We start from the raw sequence: 27,998 nt of genomic DNA, 5'->3' as shown, positions 1-27,998 counted from the left end.
AGAAGGGGGTTAGGTTTAGGTAATTATTACGGTGGTGCGTATGTGGGGGAGATGCGGTGGGGTCTAAATAAATGTTCTCAGTGAATCCTTATAGAACTGTTTTTTCACCCCCGGCGGGGGACTTTGGCCAGTGCAACTGTCCCAAAAGATGTCCAGGTGAGAGTCTTCAGAACTTCTCTTCTGCCTTAAAGGATCCTCGAGGATCTGAAAGTGTTCTGTTGAAGGGGTGCAAGACCCCCTCGTATAAGTGCCCAGGTCCCCAGGTGATTGGTCTAACGCTAGCCTGCTTTAGGATAGCAATACCTGCTCCTGGCTGCCGTGGACTGTGTCCTCTTTATCTTGCACCCAGAGTGCTTTGCTCCAGAGGAAGTGGGGGGGACAAGAAAGGGAAAGAGAGACATTGAGACACAAAATGGTGGAAGACTTCTTCCACTGTCAAGAGCACTCCTGCCTATTGCACTCTTGCCCCTTCTCTCTTACTGAACGACAAATACCATTGAATGTGCTATTCTTCCTGAATGGGTGCGCCCCTTTAAAACCTGTGCCCGGGACATCGGTCTCCTGTGCAGCTGTCTCCAGGGAGGAGGTTACCAGCCCTCATAAGAGAATCAAAGAGAGGCTGGCTCCTTGGGGTTTCTGTCCTGTCATCTGGTGGTATCGGCCCGTCTGATCCGAATACACAATCCCTTTTGTTGTATGTCTGACTCGCAGGGGCTGACGTATTCAGTATCAATTGGGATGTGGTGGCCATGACCATAAATAGCTCCAAGCACTATTCCTAAACCCAGGCATAGCTTATTTTTTGAGATTACCCTGTCACCAGATCATGATACTCATGATGATTGTAATGTGGGTACCGGGGGCATATCTTAAATGTCTCCCCGGTCCGGCAGTGACTCTGCTCTTGCTGCCGTGGTCAAGTGGGCATCTTGTGACCTTTGAACCTGCTCTGTTCCGCAAGCAGAGGGGGTGCTGCAGATCAGGCTACTGATGCATTAGGGCACAAGGACACTATGCTTTTGGCATGGAGTTGCAACAAAGGGGGTCTGGTTATCAGATTACTCGATTGGAGAAGGAACTAGCTGCTTCATGTTATGTATTGCACAAAAAAAAGCCAGGGCTTTTCACCCTTGCCAGATGGCCATTCCTCACAATAGCACCGTATAAATCATAATACATGAATAATTAAGATTCAGATCGAAGGAATTGAAGGAATCCAGATCTGCTGGTAGTGAGAGAATTTTGCTTTATGTTTATCATGCCAAAAAGGTCATACATCATCAGTAAATATTGAAACATGTGTCCCTTTCTCAGTTTGTAAATAATGTATGAGCTTGTGAAAAATATGTGGTACTTTTCAAATTTGACAAGCATTCAATTGGCTAACAGTGCAGTCACAGCCATTATCGGTGAGGCATCATTTCTCAATGAGCACCCTTTTTGAACCTCAGATAGAGAACTTTGGGAAAGATACTTATTTCATGGCAGGCAAGATTTGCTTAATAGGCACATTTTCTTTGCTAGTGTAACTAGTACAGGAACTTCTAAGATTGACCCCTAAGGCCCTTACAAATGCAGAAACTCTTGCAGACCATTAAAAACCACGATGTCAAAAGTACTCCACTTATATAGTCAGTCATAAAACTGGTTATTGCTTTTGCAATAAAGGCATCTTTAACAAACGTAAAATTGACTTTCAAATCTGTAATCCATCTAACGACTAAAACAAAATTCCAAAGGCTTTAGATTTACCCTGTAGAAAAATAAATACGATGAGATATGCTTTAAGCAATTCGTGTTTGCACTATTCACTTTGTTCTAAGCTCACAGCAGGATAAATATTTTCAAAATAATTCTACAGCCAGAGCAAAAGGCACGTTAGCCAGGAAATTGAGAAGCCCAAACTCCACCCTCAGAGCACGGGTTCTAATCTTCCATTAGGATTTGCATGCGCCACAGCTGAGCTGCGTCTCATATTGTTTTCTGGTTCTCAATTGTTGACCTCCTCATTTGCCAACATCAGTCTATTATGCAATTTAAGCCACAAAAGAACGATCAAATGCTACTGGCCAAATTCGGCCAGATTTACCATATGGTCAGTTGGGGTAATACCAAATAAATGGCCTTTTATAAACTTTGCTCAGAAAAACAAAAACATGTGTTTACATAAATATAACTAACACACATTTAATAGGCAAACTCACACATCTTGGCTTAGCCTCTGCTTATCCCAGGGAGAGTCTTGTAGTGTTCAAGCTGATGCAGTATTTTGGAACGGTGCGGTGGAACAGCACAGAATGGTTCATTATGTCATGTTAAAGGGTCGTGTATTGCACGCTGTCGCCACTTGCGTGGCCTCTTGGCACTCTGGCACATCACCAATGAGTGGGGGCTTGGGGTTTGTTAGCAGGGTTGAGAAGGAGAAGAGCAAGAGAGCTTGATTTGCTGTTGGCAGCTTCGGTTAGTAGAAGCCGGTCACTGAGTGTTGATGTGTTTCCAGTCGTTAGCCGTCACTTGGTCATGAGGTCTGTAGTGTATGGTTTGGTTTCATGTTGGATGTTTGAAGGATTGTATTGTCATGCTCAGACAGTGGTAGCTGCCTCGTGTGTCCCGAGCATGGAGACACCATAGGCTGACATTTCAACCCTACACTCAGCAACTCTAGCCCCATTGCTAGGGCAGCATGGCATAATTGTTTCCATTTGCCCTAGTGTAGTCTAAGCGCTTTGCTAGTATCAGTGGCTCAGGACCTGGATTCCTGGCGATAGATGCACTATACAAAACACCTGAATAATTCTGATTAATTTTGAGAAAAGTGTGTGCTCATATATGCGAAGCGATGAACTCCTTCTGCCTCCATCTCTTAATGTGATGACCAGCACCACTGTGGCACACCCTTAGCGCGTATTCTGCACTTGTATTACACATGCAGTAGTGGGCTATTATGGCATATTCATTTGCCTCAAGTATGCTTTCTTTGCATCTGCCTGGATGCATGTGTCATACTGTATACGTTCTTCTACGTGCTTGTAAGAGTACCTTCCAACTCCATAGACGCTCTAGTCAGAATGAAGTTAAGTGCTACATCTAAGTGTGTCGAAGTGTGCAATGTTCAACGTTCCTGCTGCCATTTCCACTGTAATGGTTTGACAACGCCACCCAAAGAGCAAAGGGATCTGCAAGCGATGAATGGGGCTCTAAGGATTGCAATCACCACAGGTGACATTTCTTTAGGACCTGATTACCGAAAACGTGCTCTGGTCTGTTTGCCTCGGGTAGATGAAGCTATTTATAAAATAACACTGCTTTTTAAGTCAGACACTTGTCTGGAGCTAAAGGCTTGTATTTGGGGTCATTTGCATATGCGCAATGCTTTGCACACGCAGCTCTCAATTTGGAGGTGAATTTTCAGAAATGGCCACTGTATGGTGCTGTGACCTGACTGAAATGGGTCATTTTACTTTCACATTTCAGGTAGACGTGTTTTATTCAAGCATGTTTAAACCCACCATGACTTTGCTGGTGTTTGCCACACCTGTCCCAATGCACCTGTCACAGACAAAATTGTCAGACTATCATGTACTGATGATCCCTAATAACAGTGAAACGGGTATGTAGTTGTCTGCAGCCTTGAGAATTGTCTGCCTGGAGTTGAAGGAGCTATGTATACATTAGCAGTGCCCTGTAAGACAAAGACAATTTTCAACAGATAATGACTTGCATTTGGTGTAATATGCATACTCCTATGCTTTGCTGATGTGACTCGGTACTGGAGGTGAACTCACAGTGATGGCTGAGGGTGGTGTCATGACATGTGGGTCTGGGCTCAAAAGGCTTATTATATATCTGCAGGAACACGTGAGATTTGCATGCAGTAGCACCAGGGCAAAACTGCTATTGAGCATATACATATTATTATAAGGCCTTTTTGCAAAAAGTCAAAGTATGTCCTTGCCCTAATACTTTGACAAATTATCATTAAGGAAACATTTTCTCCTCTGCAACAATGGATTGACAAAATACAATGTCTGCACTAGGACAATTTAATTTGCACTCATCTAAATTTTCCGGCATGAGGGTCGGTCTATGGTCCCTCTAATTGTTTTGGGCTGTGTGCGCCATAGAATAATTGTGTGCGGGCTGTTTTTCAGTCATGTGGGCGGCTGAGTGATGCACCGCCAGACCGGTGGGGGTCAGCACCGGCGCCCCACCAGTGAGCAAGTGCTTAGTGATCTGATTATACAGTGTGCAAACGAGGAATGTGAATTTGAGGCACAACAAGCTTTACTTCAAGGTACATTTGGGTGCTCTATTCTCCTCTTAAGACTTTAGCTCATCTCAAATTGTGTCCTTTTACACCTCTAAACATTAGCAAGTCATTTGTTTTATGATGGATTGGTACAAGAAAATAATCTGGTTCTTCTTGTGGAACACAGATTCTGCTTCACAAATTAATATTAGTAGCACAGCAGTAGCTCCTGCATTCTCAGTTCACTAAATGTATGGAATATAAAGGAAATGCGTTCTATTGGTTTAATGAAATAAGCAATACATGAACATGATTAATGACAAAGACAACTTAATAGAAGGGGGTATGGTTGGATGCTGGACAGTTAAATAAAACGCACTGAATCATGTACTGTCAGATTGTCCTGCAAGTGAACCAGACACTCTGAGAAAGTCTGCCAAGGAAAGAGTGACTAGACTACTAGTACACCATCATAAGAGTACTCTCAGAGTTGTGCAACCAAATCAGAGGTCCATCAAGAGGCAACACTCTAATAACGAATGGTTTAGTATATTATGTTTACTATTTTATTCAACATGAACGATAAATACAAAGATGAAGGTACTTGGGGTGTGGGGGATATGGGACTGGCATAGTCGCAGCCAGGTAGCACATTACAAAATAAATTGTTTTACAATAAATTAAGAAAATAAATTAAACTATTATGTAAATAATACAGAAAACAAACATTTCTCATCAGACAGGAAAACAACAGGACAGAAAGCACTACCAGTTTTGCCACGTATTGTTACTAAGATGATCAGATGTTAATACAAGAAAAAATACAAATCTACACATGTTCATTTAAATTAAGGGATATATGAATGCCATACATACCAATTCTTCTTGCTCACACACAACACACACACACAACACACACACTTTTCTTGGTTTTGTTCTTTCTTTCTTTCTTTCTTTCTTTCTATCTTTCTTTCTTTCTTTCTTTCTTTCTTTCTTTCTTTCTTTCTTTCTTTCTTTCTTTCTTTCTTTCTTTCTTTCTTTCTTCTACTCAAGCATTCTGGCACAAAAGGAATGAATGGCCATGTGCAACTGTGGGCCACTTTTGCATTGGTGCCTGTCGAGACAAAACAGCACATCAGTTGGGCGGACGACTTGAAGAGATGGTAAAGAGGAAATACTTCTGCTGCATGCAGTAAAATAGAGGTTGGCCTGCTTTAAACGTTAGCCATGTCCTACAAGGGTGTCTGTCAATATGTTACTTCCCTGCTGCAAATCCTGCATACCAAACACCAGACCAACTAGGCCCAGAGAGTCATTTCTTACTCTACCCCGGAGGCTAGAATAAACCCGGTCAAACAGAGGGATCTATAAAGAGAATGGCATGTAGTTAACCTAAGCTACTTCCCCCAAGTTCTCTGGGTGCACTCTGCTGCCCTCTTTTAACAGAGGAATTCAACGGCTGCAGGTCTTGCTTCTCGGCAAGGTACCTACATAGAGAAACCTTGGTGCACTGCTTCCAAACCTGCTGGAATGTGTCTTCTACTGTGCCCAAGGTAGTTGTATGTTTGGGGACACAGGGAAGCAAGAGAGTGGTATAAAGCACTGCAGTGCAAATGGGACGCATGCCTTTTTCAGCAAAAAGATCAGGGTTTCTGCCAATCAGAAAAAAATAGCAATGCATTCAGGCCAAAGGCAGAATGCATATGCCAGCAAGTCTCTGTGGCGCAATCGATTAGCGTGTTCGGTTGTTACCTTAAAGGTTGGTGGGTCAAGTCCACCCAGGGGCGCTACTGTTTTTGGCACAAAGATACAGAGTGGGCCACTCAGTAAACCCAAGTAATTTCTCCTGTGTTCTCTGGGTTGAGCCTGCTGCCCCCGTTTAACACTAGGATGCAACTGTGGTTCTCTGCTCATAGCCAAGTTATGCCTAGAGAGGAATGTGGTGCACTGTTGATGGGTTGTGTCCTCTACTAAGTCCCCTGTGTTTGTGGATTACTGCTCTGATACCCTGATTTGATGTGGGGAAATAGAGCTATTTTAGAAAGATTATCAGGTTGCCTGAGAAGCATAAGCAAACAGCACACCAATGAAGCCCCAGTGTAAGCACTGCATGATTCTTTCTGGCGCAATCGGTTTGCGCGTTCGGTTAACCAAAATGTCGGTTGTTCAAGCCCACCCAGGGACATTGCATTTATTCTCAAAAATTCAGGGATGACCAACTTCTGTTTGTCATTCACAGGTCTCGTCTGCAGACAACCAAAACATCCAATAAACCGCAAACACTTCTTCCTGCTTGCTTCAGTTTTTCAAATCTTGCCATTAGATACATAAACATCAAGCTTTCATGGGAGGGATTTTGCTGCAGCGTGCACTGATGCACAGAAGGGAGTCATCCTAGCCAGTATACTCAAAGAAGCAATGAGGCTGTGCAGGTGCATGTACGCCTCGTAGACAGCACTCATGGCAGCAATGATAATAAATAATTCATATTGATATTTAACTTAAATGTGGAAATTAATTATTTTAGCAGTTTTCCATGGGATACGTGCTTTTGTTGGTCTGTTATATCAGAAAGAAGTGTTTCTTTTGTGCAGTCATGTCGGTGTATTAACTAATAAGTAAGAAACTCTGTCTTATTAGTCAATACGCAGATATGACTGCACAATGCTAATCCTTTATCCTTGAGCAGCGTTAGTGCAACTGGCCTAGTAGAAATACACTACTAAACATCTCTCCAATTGATTACAGGCCTACGCTAGCCCATGGCCTAGCCGGGCCCTCTCCAGTCTTAACTACTCCGGCACCTTGGCGCTCAGAACCTTGTGTGCCTACCCCACCCACACTCAGTGAAACACGTGGCAGGTCCAAACCTGAAGTTCCCCGCCAGCATCCTAATGCAATACATTACGCTAACTGCAGGGAGCCAACAAGCTCAGAGCAGTACAATAAAAGAGAAAACGGTGTGAAATGGGACGCGCCCCTGTTCCTGTGAAAGGCAGAGGGGCACGTTCCATTTCACACTGACGCTGCTGCTATAATAATTTATTTTATTGCCACCGGCCCTAATTAAGCAGCCGTCTGCCACATCTGTCTGTTTTATTCACCACCAGTCCCCAGCGTATAGGCCTGAAATGCTGGAAGTGGCTGTGGAACACAAGATACTCGACTGCATCATCAGTAGAGCGCCTCCAACGAAGGTGTCTGCTGCCACAGCTCACGCACGAGGTATGAATGTTGGAGTGAGTGGGCGGGAGCAACTGCATGAGCAACTGTTTTTGATTGGCTGTAGCAGTGCAGCACGTGCATCCAAGCGCTGCTACAGCCAATCCAATTAAACGCCTGTGACTGCATCAACTTGTGAGTGGTTGGGCCATGCAGATAATCAACATGAATGTTCAACAACAAAAAAATCTGTTAAAAAAAAAAAAAACAATGATGATTGAAGGGAGGGAGGACACATGCGCGGTAAAATAAACAATATGCACGGCTTCCCAATCAAAAGCGCACAGCTGCACAGGTGCGGACCTTACAGGGAACGTTGAGCCCTGTTATTTATAGTCATGAATGAAGGTGCACACACCTTCCAAGGCTTTAAAGCACCAAAGGCAAACAGTCCTGCTCATTTTGTGCAAATGTCAAACCAGTCAAGTGAGTCAATGTTTGTCTCAAAAGATTGACTGGGAAGAGTTTGAGCAGGAGATCACTATAACTGGGTGGTGAGGGGGCACAACCAAATATTTCTAGTGCAGGTTGCCCTGCTCTTGAAATAGTAACAGTAACTAGTACATAGTAACAATGCCAATTTCTGTAGGGGTGGGCCGTAGTATTGCAGACAGGTGAGTGCTCTTCTTGTAGCCGAAGACAAGGAAAAAGATTGGGTAGTGGACATTTAAACAAAGCACTTTGTACTGGCCTTGCTGATGCCTATTAATGCCTTTAAACTGCAAATACGAATTTCAGTTGTCATGGAATTCATGATTTCCAATATTCACAAGTCAATTTTTATGGAGTTAGGGAACGCCTGTTGGGTCATTATATCATCTTGTCCTTTATTGTTTTTTGTCAACAAAAAAATGGTTGTCCCTTTCCACAAACCACAGCACCACCTCTAATAATATGGTTATTTATAACACGTTTAATACCCAGAGGTTTCTAAGTGCAGACCCGGGGATCCAACCTGTGGTGCTGTGTGTGGTTTTGCTTCCAAAGCAAGCACTTTGCCCCTAAACTATCCTCCTGAGATGGTGATGGAGGCTATTGCAATGGATCAGTTAGTCAAGAAAATGAAGGCGGCTGCAGAAAGAAGGCCTTTGGAGGCATTCACAATAAATGCTGAAGGTGAATGTCTGCACACCAGCTGCATCACAATTTCTAGTGGCACGTTTCCTATCCAGGTACACAGGAAGTGAGGCAGAAGAGACATGTCTTTCATTCTAGAAGCAACAGAGAAGCAGGAAGAAATGATGTCCAACCAGGCATTTGAATGATTCTGTGCTTCCCCTTTGGCAGCCACTCATCTGTTGATTTAGGAGGAGAGGCACAACGGTACAGCCTATTAGGCAGTGGCTCTTCATATTCTGTTTCAGGAGATATCTCATTTGGGGAACTGTTGGAAGATATAATACATTTGCACCCGGGGAAGGGCGCTAGGCCAATCAGGTGACCTGCGAGAATATACATTCTCTGCACAATTTTTCCATCCACCTGAGGCCCTTCCTCGGGTGCTGCCATTTATTTATTTTTTATTTGGTGAAGGCTACACAGAGCCTTTCCCTGTAGCCTCTCTGCCCACCTGCCCCCCCAAAGATCCTTACCCGTACCCATTCCCTCCCTCCCTACTTACCTGGTGGATTGAGGTATTGTGCTCCGGTCCCATCACTGTTCCCATCTCCTGGCGCCCACCATAGAAATGGAAAAGGGACTTGGACCCTTTTCCCTATGGTGGTGGTGATCTTTTTTCTTTTTTTTCCTTGGAAGATTGATGTTGCTACAGCAGCCAATCGCCCAAGGGAAAAATAAAATGTGCACCGCGGATAAACCCTGCCTTCTGAATGGCTTTCACCCCTGCTGTGGGGGCAGACATGACCTTTAATGACCCACAGCTCTACCTGGACTCAGACTGGTGGGCCGTTTAAGGCCATGTCCACCCCCCACAGTGGGTGTGAAAGCCATATTGCATCATTAATGGACAGAAGCATGCACAATTCCTCAGAACAACATCACATTTCTCTCATTCTTCTTTAGGCAAGAGGGTCCTGCTTCATAAATTATCCCAGAACATAATGAAAAAAGTATCTTAAAAGAGTGATGAACAGATCCAGGCTCCAAGAACGATGCACTTTCAGTAAATCTTGGTATTGCAAGAAGAAATCCTGAGCATCGCACCTCAGGGGCAGTCAGACAAACAACCATGTAGACAGAGCTGAAGTGGCCAAGAAGGTAATTGCAGGGGTGGACTGAGTTATCAGCCGTTCGGCCATGGGCCAAACAGCTGGAGGCCCTGGGCCGGTTTCATAAGACAACCTCAAGCGTTTTATTCTGTTTACAATATTTTTTTGGTACAGAGTAACTTACATTGCTTTTAGTAATGTAAGTTACTTGGCTTAGCTGCGGGCTGCAGCCCTCTAGGCACCAGCTCACCCTGTACAGCAGATGCATTGATCAAAGAAAATGAACACCATAGTGTTACCTTTGCTTCGATGAATGCATCACAATTCCTAGGCCGTGCTGGGCCAGTGCCCCAGCCATTCGCCGGCGTGGCGCCTGTCCGGAGACCGAAGCAGCTGCTCTTATTGTTGCAATTTATAACACATTGAATTTGCAACAACAAATTGTTCTAGGGACGGGTTGGTGGGCCGGTCTTGTTAGCTGAGAGAGGGCTGAGCCTGAGAGGCTGAGCTTGTGCCCTTCTCCCTCTCGACTTGTGTTGTTGCTTGTGCTCAGTAGAAGTTTGCTTTGGGGGAGGGGGCCCCCAGGAGCAGATTGATTGTGGACAGGACCGAGAAGGCTGGCCGGCCAAAGGAAAAGCATGTGCCGTGCAACAAGGTCTATTCGCTGAGGCAGAGTTTCCTGCAGTCATTCAAAGTGTCAGAGGCAGAGACTGCCTGGCCTGGCCCAGGCCCATCCAAGGAGAGGACCACTGGTGGTGGACACGGGCCGGGGTGCTGAGTGAAGCCACACACAGAACAGAAGTAACATAACAAAATCACAAAACAAGGGGCCGGGTAATCTCAGAGCGAAATTCCCACTCATAGGTGTGGCGTGTGGTTGACGGTCTCAGTGCCAGGAGGTAATGCCCCCCCGATGCTCCCGGTCTTCTCTGGAATAGTGGTGAAGATATGGATTGGCATATTCCACATATTTCCATTTGTCCTCACGCTGGAAGCAATTTCTTTTTCCTTTCAAGATGGGATCACTGATTCCTGCTCGAACTCTGTATTACTTTAGTTACCGCATTACCAGCATTTTGCTAGGAGTACCCCTCCTCTGCTGTGGCTCAGCCTCAGGATGCATTAGGAAGTTATTTGAAGGTACGACTCATTACTCCCCTGGCTGGTACACTGAGATCGCCATTAGCTCAGATACCCTTCAACCCATTTACTTATGCGCAGTGCTTGAAACAGTTTCTCGAGCCGAGCACCACCTCGTGTGGCATATACTAGGCATCACCTGGAACGTACATTTTACCAGAAATTCACTTGAACGTAGAGTAGTTTGCAGTGGAGTGGGGGGACGGAGTGTGGTGTGGGGACCTGTTTATAACCCTATTATAGTCAGATTTTCCATTGGATGAGGATGATGGAAAGAGAATAAATTGAGTCTGCGCCAATGTTTTATACCATGAAATATTGCAGATTTTATGTACTAATCGAGGCCACATGTGCTGCATGATAGCATGAGTGAATCCAGCTTTACACTATGCAGAAGGTATGGTATATTCAGTTGGTTCCAGGCCACCTCGATAATGTGTGAAATATTACACTGTCTGCTTCACAATACAAAACCTGAGTTACATTTTATTTAGCACTCAATATTGCCCCAGTCGGGAGTTTGAGCTCTGGGATTTGGGAACTGGGCTCAGGAAGATCCATTATCACACTTGGTGCACTGTCCACATAGCTAGAAGTTGTATGCTGCATAAAATGAGCCTTTCTTGCCTGGCAGGGCATTTCCTGCTTTCCATCTGCAGTGCAGGTGGTTCTGCCTGCTTTCTGCAGGGACTCCAGTGCACTGACTGCAGGAAGGTCCTCTCCTGTCCTTCTCCTCATCTGTGTGACCGAGGCCCTGGCCCCTCCTCCTCCGCCTCATGGATCTCCTTGCAGGTCATGGGTAATGGAGCAGCCCAGCAGGGCCCCTCTGGAACCTGCACAACATAGGCTTCCTCTGTCTACATCCGGGCGCCAGCATGGGCTGCAGGGTGTGACCTCAGTGAAGCAGGTGTATGAAGGCATCATCACCTCTTGGAAACTGGACCACATAGGTTGAGCGGGAAGTGGAAAAAATGGACTAGTGGTGGTACTCTGGTTGATGCCTGACCGATGCCCCCCCCCATAGCTGCTCCTGTTCTTCCTTCCCCTCCACCTCCCCACTGCAATGCTCATCGGGACGGATTTTCTGTAAAAATACAGCAGACGGTCGCATTAAGGATACAAATGGCAATGTCTCATAGTGCTTAAATAAACATAGTATTTTACCACTAGCAAAATCAGTGGACACTGGGCAGTTAAAAGGCAATGGTAGGCTCCACTTCTGCGATCTGCAGTTTCTGCATAAATGTGTTTGTACTCAACCCAGTGCACCACCTGGGGTTGCTCGTTGTAGCTGCATTTGCATGTATGCACCCAAATAGGGCAGTCCTTGGCACTTATGTCTGTGTGAAGATGGTGACATGCCCCATTCTATTTGGGAGATGCTTGTCAAATCCTGCTTTTAACTTTGCATTCTGGAACTTGTAGTCCCAACATGCACCATTGTGAGCCAGGGCTGGTCAGCATCTCCAAACAGGCATTGAGGCTTATTGGCATCTAATGTTCTAGATAGATTTTATCACACACAACAAAAAGAAAGAAAATGGGTATTTTGCCAAAAATATGCATATTGTTCGGTATGTACAACAAATGAATCGCCTGTCTAATCAACAGCCCCTCATTTTAAACAAAAAATGTATGTAAGCAATACAGAAAAGCAAATGTGTTTGTAATATAAATGAACCGATTTGTGCCTAGAAAGCCAATGTTTTATGGAAATAATATTAATGTCTCCCTGTGATGACAATGGTAGAGCTTTACCAACCCCTACCCCTGATGGAGGTAGGGACGTATATGTGCTCTCCTTCAAAGGGAGAAGGAGTCATTGCCACCTTCCATAGACCCCATAGGGTATGGGGTGGGCGTTGAGGGGTTTTAACCAGGATTGTGGCTTTAATTTTCACATCCTGAATGGTAAACTACAAGTCCCAGAATGCACGATAATGCCAACCTGAAAAATCTAGTTAACTTCACTGTACTTTCAGTGATTTAAGGCATGCAATAAATGTAGTTGTGTAATAAATAAAAATAGATTTGCAGATTTGGAATGCCTTCTTAAGGCGTTGCTAACTGCTTACTCCTACATGCCCTAACACATTACCAGAGCCACATGCAGGCCCTACTGTGCAGGTTTAGTAGCCACATGCAGCCTCACTAAATCCCCTGCATGTGAACAGCACGTGAATGGCCACTTGCGGTTGCTAATTGTAGAGAATCCTGTTAACGTTAGATAACATAAGGAAGCATATGTACATGCACGTCAACAGCCACATGCAGCAGTGTTTGATGTGTGCACTAATTGTAGCACTTTCTTGCAGCATTTGAAATGCTACTACAACACATCATGGCACAACAAAATCGCAGGAGACAAGAGACACTCTGGGCGACAACTAACCTAGGTTAAGTGCTGCACTATCTCATCTGTGTTTATTATGTTGCTGTGCCTTTGTGATATGTTTGTTTGTTTATTTATTTATAATGCGCACCAGACCCGAGGGTATCAGGGCGCAGAAGTCTTTCAGCTTGGGTTACAAATGGCAACTAATATACAGGTTATGAGAATACACAATATAGTGGGTGCATGGTGGGTACATAGATGCATCTGCTGCAAGAATACATTATACAATCAGAAACATAATTAAACATAAACATACAAGTCTTGATATATACAATATAGTAAGTACTTAGTGGGTATATAGATACATGTAATACAGGGAGAGCTCCATGTAAGCAGGAACATAAATTGGAGACGGTCTAAGATCTATTTACAAAGTGGGAAGGGTAAGATGCAGGTGACTTACTGATCATTATGTTTAAGCCAGATGATGAGATTCTGTCTAAATTTAATGAATGTTTGGTCAGCTCGCAGAGGGGGCGGCAAGGAGTTCCAAAGCTGTGCTGCCTTCACTGGGAAACTACTGCCCCTGACTTTGGATAATTTGAATCTAGGCATGGATAGGCAGCTGGCGTTAACTGTTCGCGTGGGCCTGCTTGAGGATTTTCTAGTAATTCTCTTAGTAAGGTAGCATGGCTCCTCATTGTTTAGGCATTTGTAGGTAAGTGAAGCTGTTTTCAGTTGGATTTTATCGCTGGTGGATAACCAATTATGTTGTCTCCTGATTTCAGAAATGTGGTCTTTCCTTGTTATACTAAGAGCAGCTCTAAGAGCATTGTTCTGGAGTGTCTGTATTCACTTGACAATGGCCCTCATTACAACTCAGGCGGTAAGGGGTTTACGGCGCCGTAAACAGCGCCGACCCTTACCGCCTGAGTACGAGGTCCCTTAGCGCCATGGCGGATTTAACACCTGCTTTTAGCAGGTGTTAAAATCCATGGCGCTAAGGGACCATGGAGTTAATTACGCCACCGTAATTTACGGTGGCGTAATTAACGCCTTCCCCACTCCCATTATGCCCTATGGGGCAAAAATGGGAATGGGGAAGGGTAAATGGGGATTGGGGACTTACCGCCCCGCCAAGGTCGGAATGGGGCGGTAAGTCCGCCAACCACCATGGCGTAAACATAGTTTACGCCATGGTGGTAAAGTCACGGCCCAGGCGGTAACTTACCGCCTGGGTCGTAATGAGGGCCAATGTATTTGTTGGTGCCAATGTACAGGGCATGTCAGTAATCCAATTTGGACAGGAAAAGAGCTCTGGCCAGGATGATCTGGCTGTTTGTGGAGTGGCATGGTTTACCAACTCTGATTAATTAGCCTGTATATGCAGTGGAAGATGCCAAGGTGTTTACTTGTTTGGTAAATGCAAGGGTGGAATCGAGGCAACTTTGATGAGGTTACCGTCAATGATGAAGGAGGTGTATTCGGGACCAGGTTTTTTAAGGTTAGGTGTGGTGCCCAGGATAATGAGCTCAGTTTTGTCATCATTCAGGCAGAGACCATGAGTAGCCATCCATGCCTGAATTATGATCTAAACTCTGTTTACCAAGGCCAAATCCTTAACATAATCCCCAGTAAGTGGTAGGAGAATCTGAGTATCATCTGCATAGTTAGTTTAGGTGATACAAGATGGTCCAGATCATCAAAGAGGGGCTTCGTAAATATATTGTACAGAGTGGGTGAGACACATGATCCCTGGGTGATATGATATGATATGATGGTTTATTTATATAGCGCCAATACACAATGCCAATACACAATGTGTTTCAAAGCACTTCATGACAAGGGAGGGAACTTTGGAATATAAAAAACATTCTTACAGGCCAAGACCAAAAGAATGTGAAATAATTATCATACTCAGCCTAGCGACATTTCAGATAGAGCAAGTGCTAAAACACAGAATTGAGGGAAAGGAAACAGACAGGTGACTACCATACTAGGCCTGACAACATTTCTGGTGGAGCCAGAGAATTACACGAGGTGTGGGAGAGGGGAGGAGAAGGCGGAGAGGAACAAAACAAGTGACTATCGTACTAGGCCTGACAACATTTCAGCTAGTGCTGGAGGGGGGAGGAACAAGTAAGGAGAGTGGGAGGAGACAAACAATTGTTGCTGTCATATTAGGTCAAGGGACCAACAATCAGGTAGCGTAAGTACATAGAAAAAGTATAGTAAGGGGCGACGAGAGAGAGAGAGAAGGGGGAAGGGAGAGGAGAAGAGAACAGAAAATAAAACAGTGAAAGAGCAGAGAAGCAGAGGGGAAGCAAATACAGTAGAAGAGGTCAGTGAAACACACAAAGTTGCATAGGAACACAAAAAAGTAGGCAAGAATTCACAGTGATGGTGGGCACAGCATGATTCGGGGCCAACCTGGGCACAATCCAGGGAGGTCCGGCACGAGGGTTGAGAAGGGTGAGGCACCAAAGTCAATGGGCCTCATTCCGAGTATGGAGGTAATCATGGCGCTATTTGCGCCATGACTACCTCCCATACCGGTACCGAGTCTGACCTGGTTCAATGGGGACTTACGCGTCCATTCCGACCTTGGAGGGACCAGTAAGTCCCCATTGAAAAAAACATTCCCCATTCCCATTTCAGCCCCCATAGGGCTCAATGGGAATGGGGAAGTAGCTAATAACGGTACCGCAATTTGCGGTACCGTTATTGGCTCTCTGGTCCCTTAGCGGTTCTCGCTAAGGGCGTCTGGTAAAACCAGGCGCCCATTGCGGGACCCGCTAACGGACCTCGGAAGAGGGTGCAAAGGGATTACCGGCACGGATGTCCTTAATGGTGCCCGGTATCTCTTTGCGCCCACCTCGTAATGAGGCCCAATGTGTTCATAAAAAGTCAAATCCAAGCATTGGCAACAGGTCGGAGATAGTGAAAAGCAACATGAGTCAAGACACTCATGCATTGCGTAGGAGATGGGGGAAGAAGGGAAGCAGGGAAGGGGGCAGCGGGAAGAAAGAGAGCAGGAAGAAAAAATGTTTGTATACTGCTATAGTGATATTGTATGTGTGTGTAGAATCAGAAGCAGGGACGTGTGTTTGTATAAGTGTAACAGCACGCTGGAAGTGTGTGCAGTGGTCAAAACCTTCCCCTAACATCCCCAACCTATCCATAACCTCTCCCTAAACCTCATTCCGATTTTCCTTCCTATCCAACCATCGTGACCCTAACCGTCCTTCCCTGCTGGAATTGCAGAGCCCTGTGTAAGCATCGACTTGCAGGTCCCAAAACCGCAGTCGGGGTGGTTGGTTCATGCCACTCCTGCTCCTCTGAGCTGTGGACCCTGTACCAGAACTGTGTGCAAAGTTATGTTATTTTATCGGTTGTGTTGTAATGTAATATTGGAGCATAAATACAACTTGCAAGGGACATTCTGGTGTCATCATTTGGCTGTACTGCTTATTAAATGCAAAATCTATTTTCACTACTGGCAACCAGTAGACATGCCTTGAGTCTGGTTCTGCAAAATAATTATAGGATGTAGCTATGTGATGATGATGCTGTTTTAAAAAAAAAAAAAAAGGACAAAAGGAATGGTACCACTTTCTGAAGCGTTTACACAAAACATAACATGCTAAAACACCATTAAACCTCCATAAGTAGCATTTACTGAAAAGTTGTGAATTGACGCGATTCACAGATGTTGGTTTGAGGACCACTCTTTTTGATGCGAGGAGTGGACCACTTTTTTTTTAGGTGCCCGGGCCTATTTCATGTCCGAGTCCGACCCTGGGTCATTGTCTTGGTGGCAATCCTGGTGGCAGTCTCAGAGGGGCACGGTGCTCTACTTCAGAGTGTTCCTGTGCCATAACTCCGCAAAGGGATTCCAACTTGTCATGTCAGTTCAAGATGGACATGCTTTAAGAAACTACTCCACTAGCGAGGCGTGTTGTGCTGACAGCATTCTATTTAGCTGATGCTTTCCTTCATCTGTCCACACAACACGCACAAATCTACAAAAGGGGGCTGGATTTTCTCCATATTTCCCTATTTATATCATTGTCTTCTAAAGTCCTCTTCCAGGAATCTCTCAATTTCTCACATAGGCCCTCATTAGGACTCCGGTGCTGAACCATGGTGCTATTAGCACCATGGTCCATGCCGGAGTCTGCCATGGAGAAAGGGGGAATTACCACCCCATTCCAAGGTTGGCGGGGTGGTAATTCCTCCTTTCTCCATGGCCCTTCCTCATTCCCATTTTTGCCCCATATAGCTCAATGGGAATGGGGACGGCGGCAATTACAGTACCGCAAATTGCGGTACCGTAATTGCCATCAAGGTTCCTTTGTGGGTCCCTACTTTAACGGCTGGTCCAGACCAGCCGTTAAGGCCGGGAGCCGCAAAGGGACCTCGTAGTAAGGCGTTAAGGGGTTAACGGCGTCGCAGCTTTTTACAGTGCCGTTAACCCCTTAACGCCAGGGTCCTAATGAGGGCCATAGACACTATAGCATTTATTTTTTAAGTGATTTGGTTTGATAAAGAAACCGTACACCAAATAGAAAAAAAAATACAATCAAGCATGAATTACTCAAATAGGTATTGAATTACTTAATATAGGTTTAATCAAATAGAGAGAAAAAAGAAAATAAATTAAAGAAAAGGAAAGATAAGAAGAAACAAAAAACACATTAATACATCATTTAGACACACTAATAAGCACGTTCTACTAAAATACATAAACACTGACCTGTAATGTAAAGTCTGCAATTGTGTATATTATTTTCTAATTCAATTCAATCAATTTAATTACAGCTAGAATTATGAGCACTTCGATAGTTAAAGAAATGTAATGTCCGTCAGTCCCGGGAGGATAGCTCAGCGGCAAAATGCTTTCCTTGGAAAAAAGATGACACGAAGCAAAACAGGTTCAATCCCCGAGTCTGCGCTTAGAAACTTCTGGGTATTAAGCCACTGGCGTAACAGGGGCCCCCGCAGCCCGCGGTGTGGGGGGCCCCACCAGCACATGGCCCCAGTAAAAAAAAAAAAAAAAAAAAGTTTCTTTTGAAATTCACTCTGCATTCATAAAGAACATTTCTGTAACAGAAATAATTTCTTTATGAAGGCAGAGTGACTACAAAAAGAAACTTTCTTTTTGAAGTCTGAGGGCCCCCGTACCCCATGACATGGAAGACCCTAGGCTGGAGGCCTCCATGTCATGGGGTGGGGGGGGGGGGGAACCCTATGCCTTCAAAAAGAAATTGTTTGTTTTTGAAGCCACTCAGCCATCATAAAGAAATCATTTTGATTATGGTTCGGTCCTTAACTGAAATAATTTCTTAATGAAGTTATAGTGACTTAAAAAAGAAACAATGGGGCTCATTCTGACCATGCCGGTCCGGAAACAACGGTGCTAGTAAGCTTACAGGCACTGTTGTTTCCAGACCGGCATATTACAGGTCTGCCTGGTGGGGCTGCCGTGCCCGACAGGTCTGACCCTGCCAGGCACAGCAGCCACGGTAGGCAGACCTGTCACGGAAGCACCGGCACCGTTAACAATGGTGCAGGTGCTTCTGTGTCCCCATTCCCGTGGAGTCTGGGGTTTAACGAAATTACCGGCACCTGATTTCCCAGCCGCCGGACTTGAAATAGCACGGTGGCACCGGGAAGTCAGGCCATAGTAATTTTTTATGGGTCTGGCGGCAACCCGCCGGTAGCACCGGCACGGTTACCGCTGGACCCGTAATGAGCCCCAATTTCTTTTTTAAGTAATAGGGCCCCCCCTCAACTCCATGAGGTGTGTGTGTATGAGTCTATGGTGAAAGGGTGCACACTCAAATGTATAGCCGGCTGCCTGTGTGTGTATGGTGAAAGGGTGCACACTTAAATGTATGGGTGGCTGTGGGGGTGTGCCTGCATGGTGAAAGGGTGCACACATAAATGTATAGGTGGCTACCTGTGTGAGTGTATGGTGAAAGGGTGCACACTTAAATGTGTGGATGACTGGGTGTGTATAAGGTGAATGGTGTGTGTGCTTGTGTACAGGGGCACAAGAAAACCTTCATTTCGGGGGGGCTAACCCTTCAAATGTTGGGAGAGGCGCTAACTTCACATGCAGTGGGGAGGGGGAAACTTATTTGTGTGGGCGCATCCAAATTATTTACGCATTTTAATGAGACTATTCTAGTGCAGATTCAATGTTACAAGCAGTTAACTCTCTCCTATAAGTCTCCTGTTCCCTCTCTACCCTTCCAATCACTCCCCTGGCATGCAAGTACTAAACCCACATCACGATTTCAATCGCCTAAACAATGTGGCATTTGAATGCAGCTACTAAAAGTGAAATGCTTTACGTTGGTAATTGCTGGGTTCTTGTTAACAGCAAAAACCAGGTGCCGTTTAAAATCTGTGTCCTGTTCGGTCTGGCAACTGCTCTAAAGGTTAGCCAAGTTGAGTCAATATAGCCCAAAATGTTAGGGGGGTAGTGCTGAAGCCCAGTCAACTCAATGGTGTTGCGCTACTACTTGTGTTTAATGCCTTGCTTACTCCTAGCCCTATTCTTCCTCGTCCCAGTACTTATATACGAGGCAGTACGTGTGTTTGAGGCACTCTGCCTCATACAAAAGTACTGGGAAGAGGTAGAGGTACATGGAGGTAATGCCTGATTTAGCTACCTGTAATCTTCATCACTCCTAGTCCCGCAGTTCCTCATCCCAGTACTTACCTATGAGGCAAGGAGCCTCATACGAAAGCTCTGGGACAAGGAAGAGGGATGCAGAGGTAATTCTGGGCCAAGGAGCTGATTGTGGAGGTTGGGGTGGTGGGTGGGAGGGAGAGTGGATGTGTGGGGGGGCAGGATTGTGTGATAAATCATAATGGTTGTCCATGTCCAGGCTAAGCAGGCATTATATGTGGTATTAGTGGCTAGAGAGGCATTTTGATTTAGCCAGTCTAGTCATTCCTCAGTTTGGTATGACTTTCTTTTAACTGGACATTTCTGATAAAGTAGTCCTGCTAACTTTAATTACCTGGCTAGATTGGCATTTGGGTGCTGCCAGTCTAGCCATTTCTTACTGCGGCATTGTATATTTTTCTGGGCATCTGTGATAAAATGATATGATGTGATTCAAGTCATTTATAATGCGCCTGTACACAAGTGTACACAAGGGAGGGATGATAGAGGGAGGACAAGACAAACAATCTCACTAGGCCTTGTGTCATTGTGAGAACGAGAAGTGCAAGGGAAAAGGGAGCAGGGAAGTGCAAGTGAGAGGGGAGGGGAAAACAGGGCAGCAATGCTCTCAGTAAGTGCAGCCAGGGCAGAGCAGCTATTGGTTGTGCAAGGAGAACAATGGACTGCAGGATTACAGTTACAGCCCCTAAGTGCATGGTAGGCCCGGAGGCAGTGCAAGGGTGACCAATCAAGAAAGAGCCTGGACTCAGAGAGACTCTGAGGGTAGCCAAGCAGCCAGTCAGTACAGCAGACATGTAGGTCAGGTAGGTCAGCAGGGGGGGAGAGAGAGCGAAAGCAGCAGAGAAGAGGAAAGCTTTTAGCTGCTTCCGAAACTTCAGGTTGTCCGCCTCAAGTTTGAGAGGGGCAGGGAGGCCATTCCAGTTGGAGGCACCAGCAGAGGAGAGAGGTCTACCCCCACTCTCTGCCTGGAGAAATGTCTAAGCCTTAGAGAGTTGGAGGTAGCTGAGTGAAGGGTTAGAGAAAGAAGGTATTTTGGAAGAGAGCATTGGATTTAGTGTTGGCACTGGCCCCAGAAAGCATTGTGGGCAATGCAAAGGTTCTTGAACTTGATCCTTGCAGCCAGTGGAGAGATTTCAGGGCTGGAGAAATACAATCCCAGGGCTTGAGGCCAAGGCTAAGTCTTGCAGTCCTGTTCTGGATTATTTGCAGATGAAGGAGACTAGAGGAAGACAGATTGAGAAAGTGGCTGTTGCAGTAGTCCAGCTTAGAGACAGTGAGCTTCTGGTGGAGAGTGAGAAAGGGAAGAGTCCCTTTGAGGAGGAGCAGCTGGTAGTGGGACTTCTTGGTGATGTCCGAGATGTTAGGAGAGAAAGAGAGTGTGGCGTTGAAGATGACACCAAGGTTTTCTGCCTCGCAGGAAGGCAAAGGAAGAGGGCCCAAGGTGGTCTGCTATAGTGAGAGAGGAAACACAGTGGCAAGGGTCCCAATGAGAAGGATCTCTGTCTTACTGGCATTAAGGCAGAGATTGTTGGAGGCGCACCAATCCTGAATCGTGGATAGACAGTCAGGAATGAGCAAGAGAGGAGAGGAGGATGAGGGGAGCCTGAAGAAAAGCTGAGTCATCTGCACAACACTGAAAGTTAGAGGATAAGGTAGAGATCAGGGAGGCCAAAGTGGCCAAGTAGAGGTTGAAAAACCAGCGTGAGAGGATAGAGCCCTGGGGAATGCCACAGGTAGAGAGAGGTGGCGGAGAGAATGGGACCACGATCGACCTGGGAGCGGAGTGGCGGTCCAAGTGGAAGTAGGTCAGTCACTCTAGGGTCTGATCTGTGATGCCCAGGTTCTCACAGAGTCGATTGATCAGGATGGCGATGTTGACCCTGTCGAAAGCAGAGGAAAGATGAAGGATGAGAATAGAAGGAATGCTGGAATCAAGGTTAGAGAGCAGCACAGGTGTTAAGGAGAGCAGTTTCCATGCCTCTGGCAGCTCTGAAGCCAGACTGATGGTCATGGAGACAACCAACAGATTCAGTGTGGAGAGTAAGCTGGGAGATGGCAAGCTTTTCCAAGAGTTTGCTCAGGAAAGGTGGAGATTGAGCGATAGTTTTCCAGCAGGTAGGATCAGCAGACTGCTTCTTGAGGAGTGGGTGCACAAGGGAGTGCTCAAAGGGAGAGGGGAACATTGCAGTGGCGAAAGAGTGATTACAGAAATCGGCCAAGGCTGGAGCGAGGGTGTCAATATGGGCTTTGATGGTTCTGGAGGAGCAGCGGAGCACCTGTTTGGACGACACTTTCATAGATCGGACTTGTCTAGAAACCTTGTCAGGTGTTGTCAGAGAGAAAGAGGAAAAAGGAGGAGGAGAGAAGAGATGGCCAAAATGGGCAGAGAGAGGAAGAGGACATAGAGGACAGGATGTCCTGAGATTTAGCAGAGAAATGAGAGGCCAGAGCTGTACAGAGGGCATGGGAGGGAACAGAAGAGGTAAAGACCACAACAGGATTGACCAGTTCCTTGCAGATTTTAAAGAGTTTGGCCATGTTGTTCGAGGCCATGGAGACACATGCTTTATTGTGTGCTCTCTTCTTGATGAGTGTTATTGCTTTGACTGGCATTTTGCTGAAAACAGTCTAGGTTTGTCTAAATGTGGCCTGGCATTCTGTACTATAATGTTATTACGTGTTTACACTGGTCTACATTGTGCAGCCAGTTGGAAGCATTAATGTTCCTGTGCACTGTTGGTGACTTGCATGTATTGGATTGTGTTACCCTACAAAACAATTGCAAACACTCTGGCTTTATAGCCAATTTATCTCAGAAAGTGTGCTGTATATTGCATTAAAACACATATTTATATCTTTGTAGACTTCTCCATAGGCTCTGGCAAGCTTTTCCTAACTAATGTTTCAGGGATGCATGCTGGCTACAGTTGTTGTGGTCCCATGATCCAGACTACATTTTGACCCTCGTTGGAAGCACCAGTCACGGAATGCTTGCAGCATGGTTTTCGATCAGATGATTTCAGTGACTTATGGGGTCAGGAGGGACTGGGACAGATGGACAAGCCTGCTTTATTTGAGCACAGGAATCCCACTGGTGGCCATGGATGCCAGTGCTTGGAGTTGAGTAGCGACTTTGGGCATCAGAGAAATTCAGGATTGAATTCCCCTATGATTTGAAATGTGCTGAGTGGCTTCCTGAAGCAAGCCCTATGCTCAATAAATATTGTAATAATAATAATAATAATAATAATAATAATAATAATAATAATAATAATAATAAGTAGTTTGTGGATGCAGGAGAAGTCTAGTTTCTCAAATTGGAAAGAGTGCATGGATATTTGGGTTACAAGAAATCATATACAGCTTCTGCCATCCATCCTACGATCTGTCTATGTTATAGAGCAATGATGAAATGCAGAGTTATTTCTATCAGATTCCTGGCCCCCAGGTTTGCGGAGATGATGCAATGATGATTCTGTGGCCAGAATCTTTCCTCCTAGCCATACATTACTAAGTCGAACTGACAGTGTGCATCTACGATAATGGTGACCACTTTCTGGCCTAACAGGAGTTCGTTCTCCTCAAGTATCAATTGCATCCGACTGGAAGAATCCAGCCCAATACAGTTTAGGATATGTTAGTGGGGGAGCCGGGAGGCTTCCTGCCTCCCCCTAGTAGTGTGGAAGTTGAAAGGAGTGGCCTGCAGCAAACGCCTCTCAAGAGGTGGCTTTTTTCATCCAGGAGTCTCACAGGCTCTCCACTCTATCCTCCTAGTCAAAGCACAGGGAGAACTTTGAAAAGTGGCCCATTCACCAAAAGCTTTCTCCTTTGGACAGGTTTATCCGGAATAGCTTTTGAATTCTCCCAGAAGGGGAATCCTCGGGTTGGCCAGTCTCTTGCTTGTACAGTGAATGTGCTGCCATTATTGCTTTCAGGGAAGCCTGGGGTGAATTATCTCTTGCTCAATCTCTGGTGGCCCAACTCTTGTAGTGCTTTGATTTGGCTACACCTGAAAAAAGTGATATGGAATGATGAATCGCTTTGGACACTAACTCTTGTACTAAGTACTCTGAAACAGACTACGTTCAAGCCATTGCAAATGGCAGAAATATATTTCTTTCCCCGTTAAGGCTATTTTTTTAATAGTTGTTGCATCAACCAGTAGCTTTTCTGTAGCTCAGCGGGTGAAGTGCTCGCCCCTGCGATCTGTGTGTGGTCTGCAAGTGGCAGGTTCGGATCCAAGCAAGGCCAACACAGCCTTTCATCCTTACGAGGTCAAGTTCGGTGATATTGTATGTAAATATGCTCTCTGTAAAGTGCTTAGGCATAAGAGCTATATAAATAACACATCATTATCATTAGTAACTAGATGACCTTCTGTTTAGAGAACCATTTCTTATTATAAATATTGAAGCAATGGTGCTTGATAATGATCCATCTGTCCAGCCTTAGATCTTCCCCTCATTACATAGATTGCAGTTAGTTGCCCTGTCAATCCGTTTGTCCTGCTCCTTCCTCTACTGAGAAGGCACCGCTGCATCATCTAGATGAATACACAGCTGTGGTGACTTACCTGAAGAGGACATCTTTGTTCTGTAAGCCAGACAGCCAGCTTGTGACGATCAGCCTATCAGACTATAGTCAGGTTTGAAAGACGGCTACGATTACGTGAGCTGCTGTGTTAGGGTGAATATATCTTCGGTCTAGGGCTTAGAGAGGATTTTATGCACATTTTGATGGGTTGTACATTTATGGTCAAACCCGCTCTGAAACCCGCCCCCTTATTACTGCGGTAGGTGCGATTCCCTAGTTAAAAAAAGTCCATTTCCACCTGTGAATCTTTCTGAAAAGTGTCAGTACTGCTTGGTTAAAATTAAACGGCCCATGAAATGACCTTGAACTGTTCCAGAACACCTTTATTGTGATGTGTCAGAAATCTACATTTACAAGTCAGCGGAGCATTCCTGAAAATATTCAAATAGATGTACAGCTGTCCTGCTGCAAGGAAATGACACTGCTCCTTGGAAATAATGTGGCTCAGGTCCATTTAGCATGACAGGACTCTACTTTTTGTAGCACTTCTTGCAGACTTCTGTGCCTCTGCTGTTTCTGAAAAGAACCGTACTCATTTGAGTCTGCTTTGTTTGTCTCAATCTTACCAAACAACCACCAGCTAAGATACCACCACAAAAACCTGATCTGGCCCAGTATCCTTTCTTCTTTCTCTCCGCTCCAGCCTTACTCAGTCTCAATGTATCCCACCCTATTTCCTTCACTTATGACAATATCTCCAATCCTTCAGCAACTCTCTCATTTTATGAGACTGCCATCAAACACCCTGCTCAATGCATGCATGCAATCATCATATTCCTTCCTCTTCCTAAACCACTCTCGCCCCATTTTATTTCTTATCCTAACCGCTGTACTCTATGAGGCATGATGCTCTTGTCCTGTGCCACTGAACCATGCCTCTTCATGAGTGTCTCAAACTATGCCTTTAGGTTTATGCCTCTCACCCATTTATAAAGCCGTGTCAAGGACAGTCCCCATTTTCAAGAATCAACATTGCCCTGAGGTTATGTCAGATGGGCCCTGCACTCACACCCCCCTTTATATAGCTCACACCTTTTAATTTCCACTAGTGGGCCAATTACTAATATCTTCATAGCCTTGCATGGGTATCCCCTTCATAAACAATGAACAGTCACATAGCTGGTGTGCTTTTTGCCATCTGTGCACAACAACATGCAGCAGCGCATCACTTTATATAATAGTGATCTTTAGTGTGGCCCTTGTCTTCATTACCACACAAAGGGACAAATAATATGCATTGGTATCTCCTTTGGATTTCAAGAACTACCTGCATTGGCCATGCCTGCCCAGACAAGAGGCTTTGACTTTGCTGAATAGTTCATAAATAGTGCTGTTAGTATTGGGCCTGCCTCCTGGGACACCAGGCTGTCATGACGGGGGTCACATCCATCGCAGTTTGGAAACAAGTCAAGGCATTCTTTGTTTGCAGCAGCAAAGGATCTACATTGATCTGGTGGTTGGAGGGATGAGTAGGTCCTGTAGGCCACATAAGAATGGTTTAGGATCACGTGATCCATCATCTTGAAAAGTCCCATGGGACTGCACTGTTTCAGGTAATCCACCGCCTCCACATTCTACATGATCTTTAATACTAATGTGATCCTCTCTGGTTTTTTCTTAGAAATTCCTTTTTCATATCTAAAATATATGCTTTTTTAGATCCTCTTTTCCCATTTGTCAAACTTTTGTGGCTTATCTGTGCATTTCCAGGGTTACATTAATCCAGGAATGTTATTTCTAAACCCTAATATGTTAATACGTAATAGCAGACTTTCACAATGTCAATGCTAAATCAATGAAACTAACAAACAAACACACACTGTTCCTGTCCCACTTCCACCTCTCATAGCTGTTGATTGGGCCTTTCAGCCCTCGACCTACATCCACGACGGTTACTATCACCCACGAGACTTGAGCAAGCACATTTTGCTTCTCAGGCTGGCCAGGTAAAGCATGCAGGTCTGCAACCCTTCCTTTATTTTAATTGTAAAAATGCATCTTTTTCAGTTTTGTTCCTTTCTGCTGTTTTCGAAGCACTTCTAATGTGTGCACTGTAGCACATCTCAGTCCCGAGGCCACCTACCCTTTTGGCGCTGTTCCCACCTGCTCCCCCCTCCCATAGCTGTTGATTGGGCCTTTCAATCTTTCTAAGGTATCCATATTTTGCATTTATCCTTATTGTGTAAAGTAGCCTCAACTCTCATATAGCACCTTTGTACTATTCAGCCATATCTCAAACTTAACCTATTTGTGTAAATCCTCAGCTCTCCTAGTAACGAATATAACATGCCTACATGCATTTAGCCCAACAGTGCCAGCTAACCATATTCTGCTTTTATCCTAACTGTTTTCGGTAGCAATTCTCTGTTGTTAGCTCAATTGTGACATGTAGCCACATTCTACTTTTAGCCTAACTGTGTCAGATAGCAATTCTCTGCTGTTAACCCAAATGCGTCATGTAGCCATATTCTGTGTTTTAGCCTAACTGTGGCAGGTAGCAATTCTGTGCTGTTAGCCCAATTGTACACAAACCTTCAGGAGACTTGAGGGAATATTTACCTGGACCACCTTAAAACAACCCTCTTTGAGTCAAGAGACTAAAACTACACCAATAATGTTTTAAAGGGTCCCTTGCTTCCCCAATACCTTGTTCTTCTGGCTCAATCACGTATGCTGTTAATTCATTAGATTCCAACACACTCTTTCAAATCTTATAGCAAAAATATCAATTTATTATTATTATTTTTTTAAACAAACAATATTTCAAACTACATACACAACATTCTGTTGACTAGTACATTAGTTCTCTAATTTTCAATTCATCAAAGAGACAAGTTTTTCAATAAAAATCAATTGTAAAAGATTGTCTATCTACACAGGGGAATCCATTATTCCCAAAGCTTTCTGTTCATCCGTACTTCTGTCACTCACACATACAGTCATTCAACAATCAACACTACCCGACATGTTTCTTTCCTTTTGTTATTTATCATAAGTTAAGGAAATTCTTCAGGGGTTTTCTTTATCTGTATTATCACAGTTTGTCATGTATTAACCATTGTGTTCTTCTTGCACATTATGGATTTCTTGATGGGTGCTCTTATGCTCTACTCCCATCCATCTTGTATCTGAGCCAGAATTCCAAAGGGGTATCTTTAGATGCAGATACGGTCATCTCTCATTCCCAGACAAGGCCATGCAAGCTGCTCCTGCTTGGTGTTCATATGCTTTGTCCGTCCTGCTCCCAGTCCTGTGCCACAGGATGCAGAAACCTTCATCTGATAGGCTAATCACCAGAGCTTTGCTGCTGTTGCACACCAAACACAAAACATTTTGCTGCTCACTTAGCCCAATTGTGCCATGTAATCATATTCTGCAATTGCAAGGACCACCCACGTGTTTCAGATAGAATGTGTGAAATTTAGCCACGCATCACACCTAGATAGATTTTTAAAGATTAGTCACAAGTCACAACTAGATAGTTTTGAAAATTAGGCACACTTTACACCTAGATAGATTTGGGAAGATTAGCCACAAGTCACAACTAGACAGTTTTGAAGATTAGGCACGCATTACACCCAGATAGATTTG

Source organism: Ambystoma mexicanum, chromosome 8 (genome assembly GCF_040938575.1).
Source record: "Ambystoma mexicanum isolate Mex_15411 chromosome 8, UKY_AmexF1_1, whole genome shotgun sequence".
Taxonomy (NCBI): domain Eukaryota; kingdom Metazoa; phylum Chordata; class Amphibia; order Caudata; family Ambystomatidae; genus Ambystoma; species Ambystoma mexicanum.
Note: the sequence above shows the minus strand (reverse complement) of the source record.